Source organism: Sinohyriopsis cumingii, chromosome 11 (assembly GCF_028554795.1).
Source record: "Sinohyriopsis cumingii isolate HCF-2022 chromosome 11, ASM2855479v2, whole genome shotgun sequence".
Taxonomy (NCBI): domain Eukaryota; kingdom Metazoa; phylum Mollusca; class Bivalvia; order Unionida; family Unionidae; genus Sinohyriopsis; species Sinohyriopsis cumingii.
This window is the reverse complement of record NC_142971.1, coordinates 81,980,454-82,002,344: the sequence shown is the minus strand read 5'-3', so window position 1 is coordinate 82,002,344 and position 21,891 is coordinate 81,980,454. Positions and strand designations below refer to the sequence as shown.

The window sequence follows — 21,891 nt, the reverse complement described above, 5'->3', positions numbered from 1 at the left end:
ACCCATCAAGTTAGAGAACTATTAATGCTGTTGCAAGTCTAACCATCAATCCGGACAACTACGATTTACCACGCCTAGTTTACCCATCAAGCTAGATAAGTATGAATGCTTATACATGTATACGCATCAAACTACAACACTATTACTACGCCTAGTTTACCCATCAAGCTAGAACAGTATGACTGATGTGCACAGTCTAACTATCAAGCCACATTACTACGATTACTACGACTAGTTTACCCATCAAACTAGATGACTATGCATGCTTTGCCAAGTCTAAGCATCCAGCTACATGCCTATGATTACTACGCCTAGTTTGTCCATTAATCTTGATTAATATGAATGTTATGCCAAGTCTAATATCAAACGACATGACTGATTACAAAACCTAGTTCACTAATCAATCTAGATGACAATGACGAGCTTAATCATCAAGGTGCATGATTGTGATTAGTATACCTTGTTTACCCATTATTTGCATGTTGTGCCTAATATAATGCAAATATATTAGTAAGTATCATGTCCCATGCTCATGAAGGTAAGTTCAGATCACCTTAACAGTTGAGAGAGATGTTACAATATGTGAAGGATTTAAATTCTGAAGAACAAGTGCAAGATGGATGGAAATAATTGCTGGGGTTTTGAAATTGAAGATAAAGAGAGATAAAAATGGTGAAAATGAGCTAGCATTTTGAATGAAATTATTACTCATTGAGTTATCTTGTACTATACTAGTTTCATTTATTTACTCGCTCATTAATGTATTAAAATTTAAAATCCAATCTACAATAGAGAAGATGGTTAAAGACTTAGTATTTTCAGCACTAACTATTCTTTCCATAAAAGTCTGTAACATATGGTAGAAACTGGAGACGAGTATGTGGGTATGCTATGGAAATGATTTTATAAGGTCAGAAGATTATTAATCATTCTGTCTATCGATCTAATGATCTTTCATGATATAACATACTTGGAATCCTTTGCTAACGCTATGTTTAAATTGCAACATAGCATACTTTGTAGTAAGAAAAATATATCAAATAGCTGAGTTTTGATTTTCATTTCCATCATAACTTATTCTTGTTATAACGTTGGGCTGATATATTTTAATATTTGGGTCAAAACATTGTTTTAAAAAGGGGTAAAATACAATAGTATCTCGTCCAAATCAGCATGAGTTTTGTTATGAAATAGAAAAACAAATACATGAATGACTGTGCCTAAAGATTAAATTGAGAATTAACTGGCTAGTTAGAAATGACACAGGCATCTGTTTGATCAATTGAACCCTCTTACCTTACTATACTAATGTCAACAAAGTGTTCTCTGAGGGAGATGCAGTACTTCAGTGTTTAAAGCGTATAAAAGGCACTGGAATATTTTATCATGCAACATAAGAAACAATTATAATGCATATCAATGTTAAATTAAAAGTATCTTATGTTAACCTATAACAGTTGGTAACAGTTGAGGAATGTAGAAAACCAGTTGAGTGAATATATATTTTTAGTTTTCTTTCACTATTTTCTTTCCTAAAGTTTGTACCTTGATAAACCGTCATGTGCAGGTGTGTACTTTAATGACCTAACCTATTTTAGCCTCTCTAAGTTTTCTAAGCATTCTATTTACAAAATAAATTACAACGCTAGAAAACTTTTGTAATGAAATTTAAGTGTGGTATTAGCAGTGGTCTACAGAGATCAGCAAGATTGGGGTTTACTAATAAAACCTTATTTCCAAAATTATTGATTGATCTTGATTTTGGAGACATGAAAAGTGGTACATGTTACAAAAAGTCTGGTTTCAAAAATACAATCAATTAAAAGGTGAAATATAGAATTAAAGTGTTAGTTGTAATATATTGGATATATTAATATTGATATTACCCCTTAAGCCCCTGGAAAGGTTAACCTATATGACGATGCATTTTTCACACAGATTTCAGCAGTTAACTTTATCGTCATTGGTTTCGTGACTCACAAGAAGAGGGTCAAGTTAGGACATTTTTAAATATGTCAGATGTAAGAAAACGTGTCTGTGATTAAATTCTAATGAATAAGACAAACATTTCAAATGAATAAAAAACAAGGAATGCGGGTGCAAGATGAAAGATAAAGGTATAAAAGAGTCTTAAAATGAAAGTTAACTGGTGTATTTGATGAATTTATTGGATCCATGTGTTCTTGGATCTTTTCTATATTTATTCATCGGTTATTACGTTTAAATATGTTTTAGTTTATTTCCAAACAAAGTTTTATAACATACCATAATGTATTATACTGACATGTGACAACACAGAAAAACTTGAATACCTTAGCTATTTTCATATACAATCTTTACAAAACGATTGGATGGACTTGTAGTTAGTTAAAATATATTAGGTTTGTTTTAGTAATAATTGTACGTTTCATTACAGGTCAAAACGTCTGCAAGACATTGGGATTACAATTTGTCCGTATGAGATGGAAATGGGTCAGACATGACTAACCAGTTTATCTAATTAGTTTATCTTGTTATAAAATAATTCTAATTCTTTACAAACTTGAGGTGTTTTTGTTCGGTTCAAACTGCAATATGGCTGAATAGTGAGTAAGATAAATATTGCAAGTGGCTGATCTTCGACATAAACTAGGCTATTTAAAATCTGACAACCTGGGAATAAATTATCTTCTTTTACCTAACCAGTGTGATTAAAACGTGTTTTATGAGGGCAATAATGTATTTCAATATTTTGAAAATTATCGACATATATAACCAACATTTTTTTAAATATATGATCCATTAAATTGTGAAAAACAAAACTAAAGTGTTACTTGTTAATGCATATGATATATTAATACTGACAACACTCATTTATACCCAGTTAATGATGATACATGTCATACCTTGTGTGATGCAGTGTACTCATGATAATGAGGGACAGATCAGGACACTTTAAACATGCGAAGCTTGATATGATGTGTCTGGAATTTAAGTCTGAAGAATAAATAATGAAAAGTTGTTAAGATAGCAAGATGGGGGAGAGAGATCAATTATGAATGGGGTGTGTGTGTTTGATTTTTAATGTAGCTTTAGCACTTTTTTAGTCGTATTGGTTTGATATCAGCGGTGGAACAGTCTATAGTTATGTCTAGCACTGGGGCATCATGTCGCCACATATAAATAGCATCATGTCCCACCCAGTCACATTATCCTGTCACCCTGACGGCAAGTTCTAACACTCACCTTTTAATGCCAAGAGCCAATCGAAGAAGTTGCTAGTACCATTTTGGTATGACTTGACCAGGTTTTGAACCCGCGACATCCCGCATACGAGGCGGTCGCTCTAATCACTTGGCAAATTATAAATGGTAAAACAAATATAAATTCAGAAAGTGAATTCTGGCACTTGAAATGTCTTGTAATCATATAATCTTGTGACCTGCTCTGATTTTATTATTCTAAGGACCAGCTCTATCGCTATTTATTTATTCATTAATTCTTTTATTTTTAGCATTTAAAAACCACGTACCAGGTTTTATTGCATTTCGTAATGTGTTCTATTGATAATGCATGAGCACAGACAGATTTGAATATCATGGCATTTTTTAAATTCGACGTATTATAGATAAAAATGTATGCAAAAAGACGGTGTCAAGATATGTCGATATGGGATGGCCAGGCATGTGATTAACCATACTCACAATTACTTACCACCAAATACTTTATGACAGGTTCAAATTCCAATAACATAATTTAAAGTAAGTTGATATTTTGATAGATGATTTGTGAACTTTATAATTTATCATAAATTACTCTTTTCATAATTATGGGTATTCACATTTTTTATATTTGGATCAACATTTCCTTGTATAGGGCAGGGGTAAACATCCACAATTGTTTCATCCAACTGAACCCGTCTTTTGATATGACTAGGAAGAAAGAAAACAAGAGTGGCTAAGAGACCCAAGGCTGAACATGAGATGGTGATTTGCAATATGCTAAACCTATCGTTTTATAAAAACATAATTATGGTATATTATCCTCTTTAAAGCAATTGTTGTTGTTGTTGTTGTGGGGTTTAACGCCATTTTTCAGCACGATAGGCTATACATGGCGGCCAGTATTAATGGTGGAGGAAGAACCCGGAAACCCCGGAAAGAACCACCGACCCACGAGAAGCTACTGGCAAGCTTTCTCACATGCCCACATTGGCTGAATCTTAGACTCGAACCGCCGCAGACAGAGGTGAGATGGCAGTGATCCGTAACGAAGAGCGCTTTAGACCACTCGGCCACTCGGGGCCCCCCTTTAAAGCAATACATTTTGGATTTAGGCCAATATGTTACTTTTGATTACATAAATATGGGCTATTCTGGACTTTAACGAATAAGTTGAAACTTGGATTAAGAAATCTGAGGATGCCAAATTCCTAACAAACAGTCCAAAATCTGCCTAACATGTGTTATACATTCAGTAGGTCCTCGCTATTCCATGTTTGCACGATCTGGTTCAAACCAACAGTAACCTGGAGGTTTAAATGCAAACACAGACATCCATGGAATGAATTGCGCAATCTTATCTGACCTTTGTACTATCAGCAAAACATTATCACTGGGAGATAAAATACTTCAATGATTTATGAGCATAAAAGGCGCCAGTAGGTTTTGTCCTTCCAAATACCGAAACTAATCATATATGAAGGACAGGTCAGAGCACTTTAAACATGAGAAGCATGATATGTGTATGGAATTTAAGTCTGAAGAATAATTAACAAAAAAATATAAAGAAAGCATAATGAGGGAGACATATCAAGTATACAGTGATTTGTGATCATAAAAGGCACCAGTAGGTTTCGTCCTTCCAAATACCGAAACCAAAAATGTTTTTATCAGTTTTTAATTATGGTTTTCTCGTGTTCACCTGTATTAGTTTACAACGTTTGAAATATATATATGTATATAAGTGATACAATGTATATATTTGATCTTCATTCCCTTCATTCTTCTCTTCGTTTTATATCTTCTGAAACAGTCATCTGCTTGCATTTGTTATGATGACCTACCCTATTTTGAACCTCACATACATTTTCCAATTATTCTGCTTTCGTGATTAAATGACACAATTATGAAATTTCAGTTAGTAACCTAACATAAGTGTCATCTTGATAATGGTCTACAAAGATAAGATAGATGTCCTAACTGCTTATAAAACCTAATTTCCAAACATTAATGATTAGTTTTCATTTTGGAGTTTTGAAAATTGATGTATATTACAAAGATATGATCAATTAAAATGTTAAATGCAGAATTAAAGTATTATTGGGTAATGTATAGGATATATCAATATTGATACCAACCCCTAATGACTGGGAAATACAGAGCTACAGGACAATGGATGTTGTACACAGCTTATTGCAGATATCTTCTTTGTATCATTACTCGCACGACTGGGTGTAAGACTAGGGCATATTAAATGAAATAAAAGTGATAAAATGTGTTTGTAATTTTGGTTTGGGAAACAAATTATAAAAGGTTCGAAAGATTGAAACATCGGGGAGGATATTGATCATAAAAGGTTAGATCTTGACGAAATAACATGAACCAGCATTTCAAATGAATTTATTAGACCAATGTGTTCTCCTGACCTGCTCTGGCTGTATTTATTTATTTATGTTGATCTCTTGTTACAACACGGAAGAAACATTACACAAGTGCCAAAACTCCCAGCTAAATTTGGTGATATACCCTTAATCTTATGCTGTCTGTAATGCTATATCTTATAAGCCTTAGAAGCAATACAGTTCGAATATAAATCCATATATAACTTTTCCTTCTATAAATATTAGCTACCTTGGTATTCAAAAATAAGGTGAACGTTAGAAATAAGAAAAATGAAAATGAGAAATGTTTGATTTTGCCAAATACCCTACATGCTACTAAGTCAACAAGTTTGAATTGGTCAAGTTTTCGACAAGCAACTCCTGGGTCCCTAATCGGAACAAGGGTATTGTTCAGGTGCCACTGCCCCTTTTATGTAACCCTTAAGCTATCAACAAAGTTTTATAACGAGAAAAGAGCCCTGATGTCGGATCACCTGGTAAAGTGATGAGTTATGCAAACCATGAGACAGAAAGTATAAGATGTGTATATTTAACAATTGCTTTCTCTAATAACCATTCAACTTAATTGAATTACATGTTCTTTACAAAACCTAAAATAAGCTTAGAGACCATATCTGCATTTCAACACCTCTGATTTGATTTTAGACTACCGAGTAATTTCCAATTTCAACAATATCTTGTATTTCAGCTGAATACTGACACATTCATGCAAACATATAACACGTCATGAAAATAATATATTGATTTATATTCAAATGTTAACACTACTTTTAAAACAAAACTATCCTAACTCAGAACTGATCCAAGGATTTACAGGTGATATATACAATGACCAGTTGAACTAGGGCAAATTATATTTCCCTATATAGTGGGTACATTAGTTTGTCAGTTGTAAACTGTTCACTTTGTTGAAATCCTAATAGATCATATGTTCATGTAAGTGAATTAAGTTCTTATCACAGATTAACATACATTTTGCTTTATAGATTAAACTGAAAGTAAAATAATATGGACTTCATTTTACTTCGGAATATTCTTCAACGCGAGATTACCGTGTGTTGTTGCCAAAATACCTACATGCAAACAAACCACAGTGATCATGCTCTAAAGAACAAACAATTTCTTGTATATATACTAAAATTAACTCGATTGAAGTGAAGGATTATTATTAAATAAAAGAGGAAAAATATTCTAACAATAAACTTAGACTTCACATATGGGAACTAACAATTAAATATTAATTGCAACCAGGTCTTATCAGGCCAACTTATTAATAGCCTATATTAGTAAAACAATTATATTAGCATGTCACACATATTTCAACTCTACTGAAATCTTATTGACTTTTGTGACATGCAGCAACAGTAAGAAATTGTGACAACAGTAAGCAAGTGTGAAAACTATATGATAGTGTGACAACTGTAATTAAGTGTGAAAACGCTAAGAAAGTTAGAAATGTATTTCAAGTGTGAAAACTGTAAGAAAGTGTGAAAACTGTAAGAAAGTGAACACTTAAAAGTGTAACAAATGTAAGATAGTGTTACAAATGCAAGGACGTGTGATGGCTCTAATAAAGTTACAACTGTAATAATGTGCGACAACTGTAAAAAGGTTTAACAACAATAATAATGTGTTATGTTTATGTCCAGTAAGGTGCATTTTTTATATTTCCAAACGGCAAGAAGCTGATAAATTTTAAAATAAAGTTGACTTATAATTGATATTTGGGAGTGGTGGTTTTGGTCAATGCAGCCTATAATAATTTGTCCAGGGGTAGTGAAGCGTGATAGATCACAGTGATTTTTGAGACAACTTGTATTATTCTTGTTTAAATGCGTACGGGTCTACAGACTACAAAAAATATGACACGTGCTATCTTACAGATTTGAATGTAATCGTGTGGATACACTACAAAAATAATGACTTGCTATTTTCCAGATTTCAATGCATACAGGTTATACGCTATAAAAATCAATGACAAGACCTATGTTCCAGATTTTGCACATAAAAAACAAGTCCTTATGTTACAGATTTCAATGCATACAGGTGTACACACTACAAAAAAAACAAAGACAAGAGCAATGTTCCAGATTTAAACGTATACAGTTGTACACATAATAAAAAAGACAAATTAGTATGATACAGATTTGAACGTATACAGGTGAAAGCACTAACGTAACAACGACAAATGCTTATCCATTCCTCAACCAATTGTTAGTATATATAATAATATCAATTTCTAATAGGATTGACCTGGACCATGATAAATGATTTTAAGAAATAGCATTTCAATGTCAATAACAATAAAAGGTAAATAGGAAAATAAAGCTTCATGGAGACTTTGCAATACTAACCAGTGTTGTTGATCTATTTCATGGAAGATTTCAGATACGTTTATGAGGTAATATACATTAATCTGGTAGAAGGAACACATCCTGGTAAATTTGATATGAAATATGAGGATACTGTATCACCAACTAAGTTTTGGAAAGCATCCAAGCTAAGCAAACTCTTCTGCCTTGTTCAAAATATCAGTCAGACCTGAAAAGAGGCTACCGAACTATTTTTAATCTGATAGATTGGACAGATTTAGGTAACTTAAGTGCAAACCTGCTAGATATGCAGATGTCCAAATAACATTTTTATACCTGCCATAACACATTATATCATGCAAAAAAAATATTTTATTGCACAGCACCTGACATGACCATGCTTAGAAAAACACAATTTTTATTAATCTTTGGAAGAAATAAAAAAAAACACCACTTATGCATATGTCATGTAGAATTTATTGATGGTAAACAGTTTAGGCACGTGTGCCGACTTGATAATAGAGATTCACTATGACTAATATATGCAGACCATGACACATTAGTTCATATTCTTTTTATTGTAATAAAACTAGGGGAAACGTTCCAATCCGAATGCGCTATTACTAAACCTGTAACAGAATTGGGAAAATGTTACAATGTGCATTTACTGTTCATGTTGTTTTATAAAACATTGGAGCAATTTCAATAAGCATGAGATATTTCTTTTTTGTTCGTAGGAATGGGGAACAGTTAAAATTTACATAGTTCCACTTTGTCTTAGAATGAGTCATCCAATTAATAATGGTAGACAAACACAAGAATGAGAAGAAATACTGTAAATTCTAAGTGGAGACACTGTATAAATAAAACCTCTGAAATTTGAAAATTTCCATAGGCATGTAACAAGCCAAACTTGTGAAACATTGATAAGGAAGTTACAGGGAATTGCCAAATATTATAAAAGTTATGGATTAAACAGTGTGGCAATGTTGTCAGTTTTTATTATTTCTTATATTTCTCTTGTAATTTAATCTGTATTTAAAAGTGTTCTTCTGAGCTGAAAATTAGCACTTTGCCATAGAATGATGGCTACAAAATAACAGTTAAATGGAATAAAACCTGAAAAGTATCACGGTTCCATAGAATGATGACTCAACTGTAGCACAGTTTCGTAGCTAAATGACTAAAATGTTGCACAGTTCCATGGAATAATTACTGAATAGTCACTTGGCTGCCTGGAACAATGAAAGGTAACACAGTTCGATGTAATACTTATTGAAACAAGACAAAGTTCCATGTAATAATTAATGAAATGTTGCAAAGCACATGTAACAATGATTGAAAGGTTGCATAGATTAATGTACTAATGACGGAAAGGTAGAACAGTTCAAAACAATGATGCTTCACGTCTTCTGTGGATAATCCGATAGGCTTTCAGCCAAATCACAAAATAACATTTATGATTCGACCTAGTTTAGTGCATCATATGTAACAGAAAAAGTTCCAAATTGGTTTTAAAATGAAACTTTTTAACAGTAAATTTTCATATTAAAAGCATTCCTATTAGGTTCCAGTCAGTAACTTTTATTTTGTCTAATAAAATACATTACAATAAGAGTAAAGTTTAGTCTCCAATTGCATATCCAAAATCAAATCCACTATGTTTCCTAATTTTCACATTAAACAACCTCACAATCAGCAAGATAATATGTAAACTATAAGTAAATCTAAAGAATGTTCACCATTGTGCTAATACATAACATCCCCAACAAAACATAACTATTGTTCGAACTGCATATTATGCAGAACGTAAATATCTCACGCAACAGTTAGTAATAGATAAACAAATAAATACATAAATATATAGAAAAATAAATAAATAAATTAATTAATAAATATATATAATTATATATAGATAGATAGATAGATAGATAGATAGATAGATGAAATATATATATATATATATGTTACCGCACTTGCCTTCTACTCATTGGTGAGAAAATACAAGTCCAGTGTTTTGTTCAGTATTGGATTTATTATGCCTTATTGGGTTCATAGGTGGAGACTGAGACATTTCTCCTTGCTTTGTAACATAAACCCTACAAATACAATAAAAACTACATTTATTATAATAATAAATATTATCGTCATCAGTGCATTATTGTTCTGTATGTTTACTTTGATTCTCTTTACAGTACATTCAATACGAATAACTTACAACTCCATATATTTATTAATTATCCAACTAGAGAGAAGTGGATCAACTAAACCTAAACAACAGCCAGTGTTTAGAGCAAAAGTAGGAACAGACAGACAGACAGACAAACAAGGTATGGACAGAACGATAAAATAATAATAAAATGCAGATTGATAACCTATTAAAATGTAATAAAATACAGCAACATGCGTTCCCGAGAAATATGCAGAGTACATATAAAATAAACTATTACATTAATCATATTATAAAAATATTTACCTTATCATATGGGACAAAGGCCAATTTACATCCTTGCAAGCACAAGAAATGGACTGACCACTAATATGCTGTTCATACTATGTTGTTTATCCAGACAAGTAGCAAACTAACCAATCAAAAAGTTGTTTACCACTTGTCATACAATAGAACAACCTAGCATGACCAACAATCAGGGTAGTTGCATTGCTCAGTGAATAAAACTCTTAACAGGTAATCCTGGTTCAAGGTTACCTAAATGGCTAAATATATGTAAACTGAGAACAACACACTAATTGCAACTGATGACTGTATTTCACTCAATAATAAACATTAACTACATAAAATACATATCACATCTATAACATGTATTAAATACATTTTTAGACTGATATTTATCAGATTTAGTAGATTAAAGATCAGACTGGTTTTGGCTGGAACAAAATAAATGAACTATATATACCTGATATATATTTTATAAATATTTTTTGGAAAAAAATTCCCTTGTTAAATATGTAGATTGCATAACAGACGATGCGTTTGATAAGTTAAATAGTTTAAATAAAATAATTTATCAATCAAGTGTTTCTGTTGTTAGAAATGTATAAGAAGCGTTGAATTCAAAACCTCTAAGTAAGGGTTCCATGAACACAAACTGTTTATTTTGTTTATTAACATTTACGTGTTTTTCATGACCTGTACAGCTTAATGCGCCCCTTTTTTTGCTGCTCCTTCTGCACGATATTCTTCAGAACTGTGACACTTTGCTACAGAGGAATATTGTGAGAGATATAAACACTTTCTTGCTGAAAGCATCAATTATGTAGACCAATAAGATAAAGCATCGCGTGACATGATGGGAAACTTGCATTGAAACGTGAACTGTAAGGATGCACTATGTCCAAGTGAAAATACAAGAATGTAAAGACTATGAGAAACAAATCAAGTATCATTTTTTGCTATTGCAGATTTTAAGGGTATAACATCGGGGTTTTATTCATTTAGACCACTTACTACAATAATATCAGTACATATATTCAAAATATATTTTCAGTGGATTTATGTCAAATATTTGTTGTGTAGGAGACGTTTTAGAGATATCACATACTGCTGATGGAGTGACCGGTGTCAGGTATTGCTATCTGTATTTGCGAATTGCGCAATGAGTAGAATGATGGCATAGCTGTATCTTCTTTGACTCATATATATGGAAGTTTTGCATAACCCAAGGGGATCCGTAATAATTGTTACTGACAATGCTAGAGTTAAGTGTTTAAAAAAATATACTTTTCTTTGTGAGTAAGGAATTTTATTTGTGGACTCGAAAGAGAGATCCATTTGACAAATGTATAGAGAGAAAAGACTCATCTGTCAAATATATTAAAAGAGCGAACCATCCGTGAAATGTACTTTCAGAGCTAACCATCTGACAAATTATATTTGTAAAGAGAGATATTTATTACAACTCTTTCATCTTAAACTAAGTATCAGAAGAGAGTGATAAGCATCGATCTTTGTAAATTTCCGTAGAAAACAAGGTGGAATTATATTTAAAATTAACTTACGGTTTTGCAAACTAAACCCCAAATAAGTGTAGAATTACTAACACAAGTCCTAATCAATAAAGTTATGAATAATTTAAAGTGGTATTCGAAATAATTTCCATGATAATGTTGTCGATGAACCTGTAGTTGCCGGTAGTCTCGTATGTATTAACATGGCAATGACCTGAAATGTACTGATGTGCCAACAGTCTATTTTTGTGACGCTATAATAAATTTTTTTATTCACTAATTTTCCAAATCATTATGTGGAAGGATATTATTTCTGACCACTTGGTATTTTCACAGAAAAATATTTGATTTAAATAATTTTATATAAAATCGTTTCTACGGCCGAAATAGTTTCTGCTGAATATTAAGACGTGAAGAGAGATCCCGAATAAATGACAAATATTCATTAATCGAGAAAAGTTATGAGTACTGTTAAAATAAGGAATGCATAACATATCGTGCTATGTGAAGAAATTCAGTGTCCTTGACTGAGTCTAAGATGTTAATCCTAATAGTTATTTGCTATTGTTTACAAAACTGTCACTTATCGTGGAAAACGTTAGCTGTTATATACAGTTTTACATTATCCACATCAAATATTGAGAAGAAAAAAAATTAACAGTGCTAATTAAATATAGATAACACATCTCCCAAAGATAGTTATAGAAATCTCCCAAAGATATTTATAGAAAGACATAGCTGGTAACTGTATTGAAATAGATACCATCTATCAAAATGTATTACAGAAATATCCACCTGACACATGTATTTACTTAGATACCCATGCGTCAAAAGTATTTACAGAGACTTCCATTTGTCAAATGGATTCACAGAGAGAGATGTTTATCAAATACATTTACAGAGATATACACCCAACAGATGTATTTATATAGACAACCCATCTGTAAAATGGAATTATGGAGAATGCGTTCTGTATTTATTATTACACCAATCTGTCAAAAAGTATTTACAAAAACACCCTTCCTGTAAATGTGTATACAAATAGGCGATTGTGTCAAACATATTGACATGAATATGAGCAACCTGTGTGGGACAAGCAAGAAAGAAGTATTCTGCATTACTATATGATTTCTGGTCTTATTCGTGACTTAAAAGAGAATGGATGAAACGAAAACCAATTGCAAATTTCAAGTACTGTCTCAGTTACGTTCATATTCCTCAACAGCATGAAATTATTTCAGTTATGTCTGTATTAATACAATTTATATTTTTTCAATTATGCTTATACACCGCAGCATTATGAAAATGTTTCAGTTATGTCCCTACTCTTAAGCATTAAGAAAGTGCCCAAGTTCTGGCTGTATTACTCAACAATATGAACGTGACTAGTTATGTCTTTATTTCTAAACAATACGAAATTGGCTCTATTGTGAGGATGAGAAGACAGTAAAATTTGCAAATTAGTCCAGAAAAAAGAGACGAAATACTTCTTTTGTTCCTCTTCACAAATAACTCTAAAATGATCTTGCACTGTTTTATTTAACATATTGATATATTGGTGTTTTATTCTCAGCAGCTAAGTATTAAAAAATCGTAAGGTTAAACCAATCGGCGATAACATCACGTTTGAAACACTCTTCATCAAGTTTGTTGATAGCGGCTGTACTTTTTCATTAACCCTGGAGACCAGATACGGACATATGATTTGATGCTGGTTTATTTTATGACTGCTGTCTACGCACTTTAGCTTCAACCAGAACGTAAAGATTCACACGCTTTCAAGTGTCTGTTCTATATGATTGTATACGTCATTAGAAGAAAATCTGCTGCTATAGCTTTTTCCATGAGACTCATGTACTTACAGTCAAAAGCGTCAGCAAAATGGTAATTGCTTGCTGGACACACCTTATTTTAATATGCTAGTGAAGGTTAATTTGCCGATTTAGAATATAAGAAGAAATGCGTTATAGTATGCCAGGGATTTTACAATTCCTTCACAAAAAGGACCATCTTTATTCAGTTAATACATATTTGTAGTACAAGAATAAAACAATTGCTTTTTATACAATTTACTAAAACATTCAATCATGACGAAAGGCGGCACATTCTTTAAGGAGCAATCACCAAATATTATATTGTCGACATTATTGAAAATTGTGAGATCGATAGTGTGAAACGAAACGTAAGAGTAGGTCTTAGATTCGGACAGAATGATCCTGAGGAATGACGTCATTCACATTATTTAAGCAAATCATTAAATGATATTTGAGCATAAATATAATCACACATAATGGTTCTAATCAGTCGAGTTTTACGCTATGCAACGATTAATTTTATCAATCATAGTGTCAACCTGACATGGCTTGGAAACTATATAACATGTGTTTCTTCAATAACAGTCTGAAATGAGCACTCTATAATTGTTTGGGCACTAGCTTAGGATTTGAAATTATAACCCATGTAAGGTCCGAAAGGATTACCAATGTAAGCCCCGAAAAGTGCATTCATGAATGGTTATCTTTTCTTTGTGGAACAAAAAAAAACTTCAGTCACTAGATGATAGAGAGGGTGTCAAACAACCCTGCTAGTAACTAAACCAATTGAGCATATAACGAGAGGAGAGGCCATGGAGTGATTGGAGGTGACTTGAATACTGACCGTTCACGGATTTAAACTGACATCCGTTTTACGATACATGTACACCAAGTTAGTTATTTTATTCATTGTAAGAATGTGCATAAAATCCAGTGCATTAGCTAAGTGTTACTATTCACAAAAACTGTACTTCGCACTAAACAGGACACAAATTATGACAATCAAATAAGTGATACTGCATAGACTAGAAAGATACACATTTCGAAAGGAATGCTGTAATAGTTCTTAGTCTTTCATGTTGCTTTGAAGTACATAGTATTTGCAATTTTCGAATAATAACTACTTGACATACAATAATAAATCAGATAAAATTAATAATTGGGACCTTGAGAGAACTTGATAAAATAAAGTTGAGTATTTATGGTTAGTGATGCATTGAACGTAAGTGCACTGAGTGTTTTAAGTTGAAACGATCATGTCTAATTTTACTGCACAGTTTCTGTAATATATACAAAGAGACAGGCAGACCAGTCATGTGTTAGGTTTATCAATTCTGTTCGTGCAAGTTTACATTCGACATTCACGATTAAGGAAATTGTATTTTCATTGCTTGTGTTATGTTGTTCAGCAACATGCATGGAACCTGCCTACGGCCACTTGACTCTTCATCAGTGTTTTGGTCTAAATTGTACCACCATACCTTGAACAATCTACCATGTATTTTGGCTGTGTGACTTCAGATCGTCACAGTAGTTCTCATCCATTCAACTTAATATCATTATAGATCATTTCTCTCCCAAGTAATTAAGTGTAGAAGGTCTTTATTTAATATCAAGGATAATCAGTCAAGAAAGTCTGGGAAGTTTATCGACCTTTAAACTTAAATCCTACGAAAGGAACAAAAATGTAGAGCCATGATTGTCCCGGGATTGTTTATCGACTGTAGTTTTTTTTGCAATCCCTGACTCATGGTTTCCACGGTTCATTGTTGAAAGTTCTGGTTTTTTTTGCACTATATATCTTCTATAGTGCTCGAGCAGTAAATTGAGGAGATCGATAGTATAACATGTATTAATCAATAGACATACACAGACACATTTCTAGCAAGAACGTTTCCCTTTTATCGACTGCTATACATGTTAGTTAAAAAAATGAATTAACTCTAATATTAGAAAAATGTGTTTACACTTCCCTGTTTAAACTATAATCGCGCTAAAACGTTGACGACAGATGAAACATCTTCATTCGAACAGATCAAACCGTAAATAAGGACTACGTAGGAAGCAATTGTCTGGTGGATGGGGTTAGTGTTAAATACATGGAAGTCATTTAGACATAGAAATGACAACATGGTAGTACTAAATTAGCTTTTTTTAAACATTTCAGCTTTATTTCTTGCTTATTGCTAATACCACCCATCATTTGTGCCTCCATCTACCATGTTCTCGCTCGTTACAAGAGTCTCTGACTTGTGAGCCGCACTTACTGTCTATGGGTCGCAGGTTCGAATTCTTCCTTGCTCGACAACGGTGTATCTCTGGGCAACGAAAATGTCTGCCATTGCGTCGGCATGTTTAACCTTTTGTACATTGATCTGTCATCAACATCAGATGCAGAAATGCACGTATTTTACATCTTGCATCGAAGGTTCTTAAAGCTTTTCATATGAGTAAGTTCCTCGCCTCGTCTCTGTCTCGTTATGTGTCTCTCTCTCAATCTCTCACTATCTCTCTCCCATGTCTTACTTCGTATCGACCCACTCTTCCCTAGGGGTAGGATCTCTTGCTCTGTGATTAATATCACGAAGTAGAAAACAACCTACACTACAATTTTAACTGTACCTACGCCATCGCTCACAAAGCAGTAGTAATGGAAGTCAGTGCTTTTATCCATATAGATGAGCGTTCTGTTACTTCTTTTCATTTTGACAAATGGTAGCGTTTATTGGAAGACAAATATGCCCCAGCAACCTAGTGAAGAGTATCAATTCTAATGTGTTATCCATGGGATAAGAGTGTTAGCAACCAGCTTCTCGCTAATGAAAGAGAACGATGTAAGGCTGAATGTACTGTGGCTTTACACCAGCCTCACTATTGAATAGTATAGTTCAGAAGCTGCTAAAAGAATCGAACAAATATTGTTCTTCTGGCCGAGTGTTTAGATTCAATATTGCCTTCATTAACGAGGTTATTATAACTACTGACTCATCTCAGGAATTACCGTCAATTTTCAAACCTGCCATTGTAAAGTCTCTGTTCAAGAAACCAACCCTTCATTCAACCTACTTAAAAGAAACTACTACCTCGTTTGTAACCTCACATTTATTTATATATTCTTAGTAAAAGATTTTATATCCCAATTTGTATCTCATCCGACTGCGAATAACTCTTTTCAGCCATGTACAGTCTTGATATCGCAATCGCCATTGTATTGAAACTGCCCTTCTCAGAGTAGATATAAACCCTCCCTCAGATTTGAATAGTGGAAATAGTACAGTCCTCACCCTCCTAGTGTGCGGCATTGTACACAATATAACTTAATGTATTAATCTACTGCCTCGATGATGTATTTGATATTGAAGATGCAACCTGGCTTGGTTCAAGTCCGACTTGGTCAACATGACACAAAATGTGTATGTAAATGGACAACAATTCAAGAAAATTTATATATGTGTTCGTGTTCAATAAGGTTATGTTGAAGACCGATTTTCTTCATTATAAGGAATCAGTCGTTCTCAAGCGTCATATATAGACATCAGATCTCTCACGAATGTACGTTGATGACACTCAAATATTAACAGCTGGCCGCTCCACAGAAGTTGGGCTAACCATCAATGCATCGAGAGAATACATATTTTATTCCATTTGTTAAGGAAGTAATGCCATTTCTCAGCGCTTACTATTATATTCAAGTCGGCCAGTAAATCTGGTGGATTAAGAACCCAGGAAACCTCCAAGAATAATCACTGACCCACCGCTCGCACGTTCCTCGATGCCAGAGCCTAAGGCTGTAACCCACGAGAAGTTAGATTTCAGCGTTTTGAACTGGCGAATGCCTTAAATGGGCATCCGGGGTGAGTAATCAACGTGTACTTTGTTAATATTGAAAATAACAAAATATACCATACGTTTAAATTTAACATCACTAGTATTCTGTCGTCTGGTAGTGCGCCAATGCGTCATTATTATTTATATATTTGCAATGTAACAAATGTAGGAATAATGTGTCTAACCATCCGTCCGTCGGGGAGTTCTTTTTTGAGGGCTGACCAATATATATTAGAGTTCGTAGACCGTATATTTGAGTTTATGTCTGTCTGCATTATTCTAAACTTCTTCATCTGTGAAAATTTGTTTCGCAAGTAATTAATATTAGTATTAGTAGTAGTAGTAGATTTAGTAGTAGTATCAGTAGCAGTATTACTTCGTTCCAGACAGCTTTATTAAACTGACAGTGTTATATCTTGTGTAAATTTTGTCGTTGGTATGTGTTCGTTTCCTCTTCTTCGTATTCTTCTTATTCGACTTCATCGATTCTATGATTATTATTATTATTATTATTATTATTATTATTATTATTATTATTATTAAAGGGTGTGGAGTGAGTAAATGCAGTAGCTGATTGGAAAGGAATTCGTGTGATGCCTGCATGATGGGTTATGCATTGAGCAGAGACAAACGACATTATACCAGATAGGCGCGTATCTTATCGGTCTTCTATGAAAAGTGAAAATGGAGAGAAAAAAAATGTTTGTTATAAATTAAAGCTACAAATTTAAGTATGCTACATTATGATCAACGCATGTCATATTGGACATGTACTTAAAAGTATTCATGCCTTTCTTAACAAACGTTGATTTGAGTCTCTTTCTTTCGTGTATGTCAACCTCAATGTGTCTCTCTCTCTATCTTTCTCTCTCTCTCTTTCCCTCTCTCTCGCAACAAGCGAAAACACAAATCAGTCTGCCTAAAGTCATGTTGACCTTTAAAAATATGCTCCTAAATAATATATATATATATATATATATATATATATATATATATATATATATATATATATATATATATATATATATATATATATATATATATATATTATGTTGTGTGATGGGTTAAAACATCAATATATCGTTTTATGAATTAAAAATTACATCATTTCGAATAAATTAAACAAATGTTATGATTTACGAAAAATGGTGGCAGATATAGGATTATTTTTTCTGACTAGTTTCTTATCTCTTCATCGTATTCCACGTCAAAAGTGTTCAGGGTTTAAATACATATCCTTTCCATTTTCAGATATGAATTATTTTAAGGATTCGACAGAGAGATCCAATCGTCAAACATATTGAGGGAAAACACGTGTCTGTCAAATATATTAACATAGCGGATCGTCTGAGAAATGCAATTACAGAGGGATCCATCAGACAAATGTATTTTTTGAGAGATCAATGTCTAACCCTATGGTCTAAATCTAAGTGTCAGAAAAGAGTGATAAGCAGCATGCTTTGTAAAACTGAACAAATAATTTATATCCATAGATGACAAAGTGATAATGTCAAAATAGCTTCCGGCAATGAGCATTATATACCAACTATTCTTAGAATTGCTGTCACAAGTCTTAATGAATAAAGTTCTGAATAATCTAAAGTGCTATTCCTAATAATCTCCAAGATGAAGATTTTGATGTATTTGTAGTGGACAGTAGTCTTTAATGTAATAATATACCAATGGCGTAATTTGTTCCGACAGCCTTTAGTTCAATCGCAATTATGTAATCAACTACTTCTCTCATTTTATTCACCATATTTTCAAATCACTATGACCAAGAATTTAATTTTTGAGACCCTTTTAATACAGTTACGAGTTTTGTAATTAAATTAATTTCACGCAAATCAAATATACTGCCCAACTAATTCTGCTCCGATGCTGCTTGCAAATGACTAACTTACCAATCAACAAGATTTATAGTATATTAGAAGTGTTTTCTATTATATTCCAATGGGAAGTCATGATAAGGGTTCTTGAAAATGTAGGTGGTTTGTTACAATAGGGGATTCAGGGGCCAGTGTTAGGACTGGTTGGCCTGGTGTCTGGATAATGTGACTGGGTGGGACATGATGCTGCATGTCTGCGGCATGATGCCACAGCGCTAGACATCACTATAAACTGTCACACTGCAGACATGGTAGCGATATCATTGAAAAATTGTTTAAGCTACGTTAAAAATCTAATTCACACACACACACACACACACACACACACACACACACACACACACACAGAGTAGGGCATGTACACAATATCAGGCTGTGTGAATAATTTCAAAAGTCATAGTTAATCCTTATTGTTATCCAGTGTTGTTTACAAAACTTTTAGTAATCTTGGACAAGATCATCAGTTATGTTCAAATTTAAATTACTTGCAGCATATAATGAAATAAACAAACTACTTAAGAAATAACTCACATTAAATAGTAATAACACATCTACAACAGCTATCACATGTCTGTATAGCATCTGAAAATTTTATTTCTGTAGATAACTTCTGTCAAGGTATTTTACAAAGACAACCACCTGACAGTTGTATTTACATGGATACCCCCATCTGTCTAATGTATTTACCGAGAGACCGATCAATGAAGTGAATGTATAGGGAGACAATTCTGAAAAATATATTTACAGCAATATCCATGTGTCCAATTATTTACAGACATGAGAATGTCTCAAATGAATGTATTACTATTATGAACAGTCTGAGCAGTACAAGCGTTTGTCTAAGGTCCTTTTCATTTTAACCAATTTTACTTTTAGAAATAGTTAAGCCACATTAATCAATGATTGGTCGTCAAATCCGTTTCGAATAAAAATGTAAACAATGTTTAAGTTTCAAGTGCGGTGCAAATTTCTAGTACAGTGTGAATGTGACTCAATTACGTCTTTATTACCTAACATCTTGAATGTGTTTCAGTTATGTCTGTATTCATAGAAAAAAAATATGTCTATAGACGTCAGCAGTTTGAAATTGGTTCAGTTATTTCTATACACATTAACGGCATGACGAGAATATTGTAAAGTTTGCAAATTAGTTCAGAAAAAGGGACGGAATAAGTGGTCGTTCAACTTCTTTTTTTTTTATTTTACAAATAAAAATTATCTTGCATTGTTTTCATTAGCATATTGATATCTTGTTTTATTCGCAGCAAGTACGTTTAAAATGATTGTAAGGTCCAACCAATCTGCGGTAACGTTATGTCTGACAAACGCTTTATCCGCAAGTTTGTTCATAACAGCTTTATCTTTCCATTAAACCCCGAGACCCAATTCGGACATTTGTTTTGAAGCTGGTTCATTTCATGACTGTTGTTTGTGCACTTTAGCTTCCACCAGAACGCAAAGATTCACATTATCTGTTCTCTGGGATTGTATACGTCATTACATGAAAATTTGCTGCAACAGCTTTTTCCAAGAAACAAATGAACTTTAAGTCAAAAGCGTCAGAAGAATTGGATTTGCTTGCTGGACACACCTTATAGTATAATGCTACTGAATGTAAATTTGCCGAGTTAGAATATAGGAAGAAATGAATTATTGTGTGAGAGGGATTTTAGAATTCCGACACAGAGAGGATAATCTTTATCGATATAATACATATTTGTATTACAAAAATACAACAACTGCATATAATACAATTAACTAAAATGTTCAATCACGACGAAAGGCGGCACTTCTTTTAATGAGCAATTACCAAATATGATATTATCGACATTGTTGAAAACTGTGACAGCAATAGTGTGAAACGAAACGTAAGTCTACATCTTAGATTTGGACAGAACGATCATAAGGAATGATGCCAATTTCATTATTTAAGCAAATCTTTAAATGACATTTTTGAATATAACTATAACCAGTCTTAATTGTTCAATGAGTGGAGCTTGTATACTATGAGACTATTAATGTTATCAGTCATAGCGTCAACTCGACACGGCTTGGTCACTATAGGACAAGTGTTTCTTCAAGCGCTGTCTAAAATGAGCACTTGAGAATTGTCAGAAATGAGCACTAGCTTAGGGTTCGAAATGACAATCCGTGTAAGGTCCAAAAGGGGCACTACAGTAAGGCCAGAGAAAAACTCTCGTGAAAGGTTCTTTTTTCTTTGCGGCAAAAAAAAACTTCTGCCATTACTTGAGACAGAGGGGGTAGTTGGGGTCAACTCATTTATTCTAGTAACTAAACCAATATAATACATATCGATAAAACAGGCCATGAAGCGATTGATGGTGAGTTGAATACTGACATTTTACGAATTAAATTGACATTAGGGTAAATGTACACCAAGTTACGTAATTGTTTTTATTGGTTAGCATTTTCATAAATTCCATTACATTAGCTAAGTATTACAATTCACACGAAGACTG

General features: G+C 33.0%; 1 long non-coding RNA gene across 7 annotated transcripts in view; it reads right to left on the bottom strand.

Moving 5' to 3' along the window:
• The window catches only part of LOC149788845 (uncharacterized), a 147,999-nt gene that overhangs the window by 86,785 nt on the left and 39,323 nt on the right, over positions 1-21,891 (bottom strand). For 4 of the 7 annotated variants that reach the window (XR_016424262.1, XR_016424261.1, XR_016424259.1 and 1 more), the window contains exons 5-6: positions 9,895-10,013; positions 2,886-2,976 (exon numbers count right to left, since the gene is read on the bottom strand). This is a non-coding gene — a long non-coding RNA (uncharacterized LOC149788845). Of the gene's footprint in view, positions 1-2,885; positions 2,977-7,985; positions 9,146-9,890; positions 10,014-21,891 lie in introns of those variants that run through there. The other 3 variants (XR_016424263.1, XR_016424258.1, XR_016424264.1) reach the window with 2 other exon arrangements.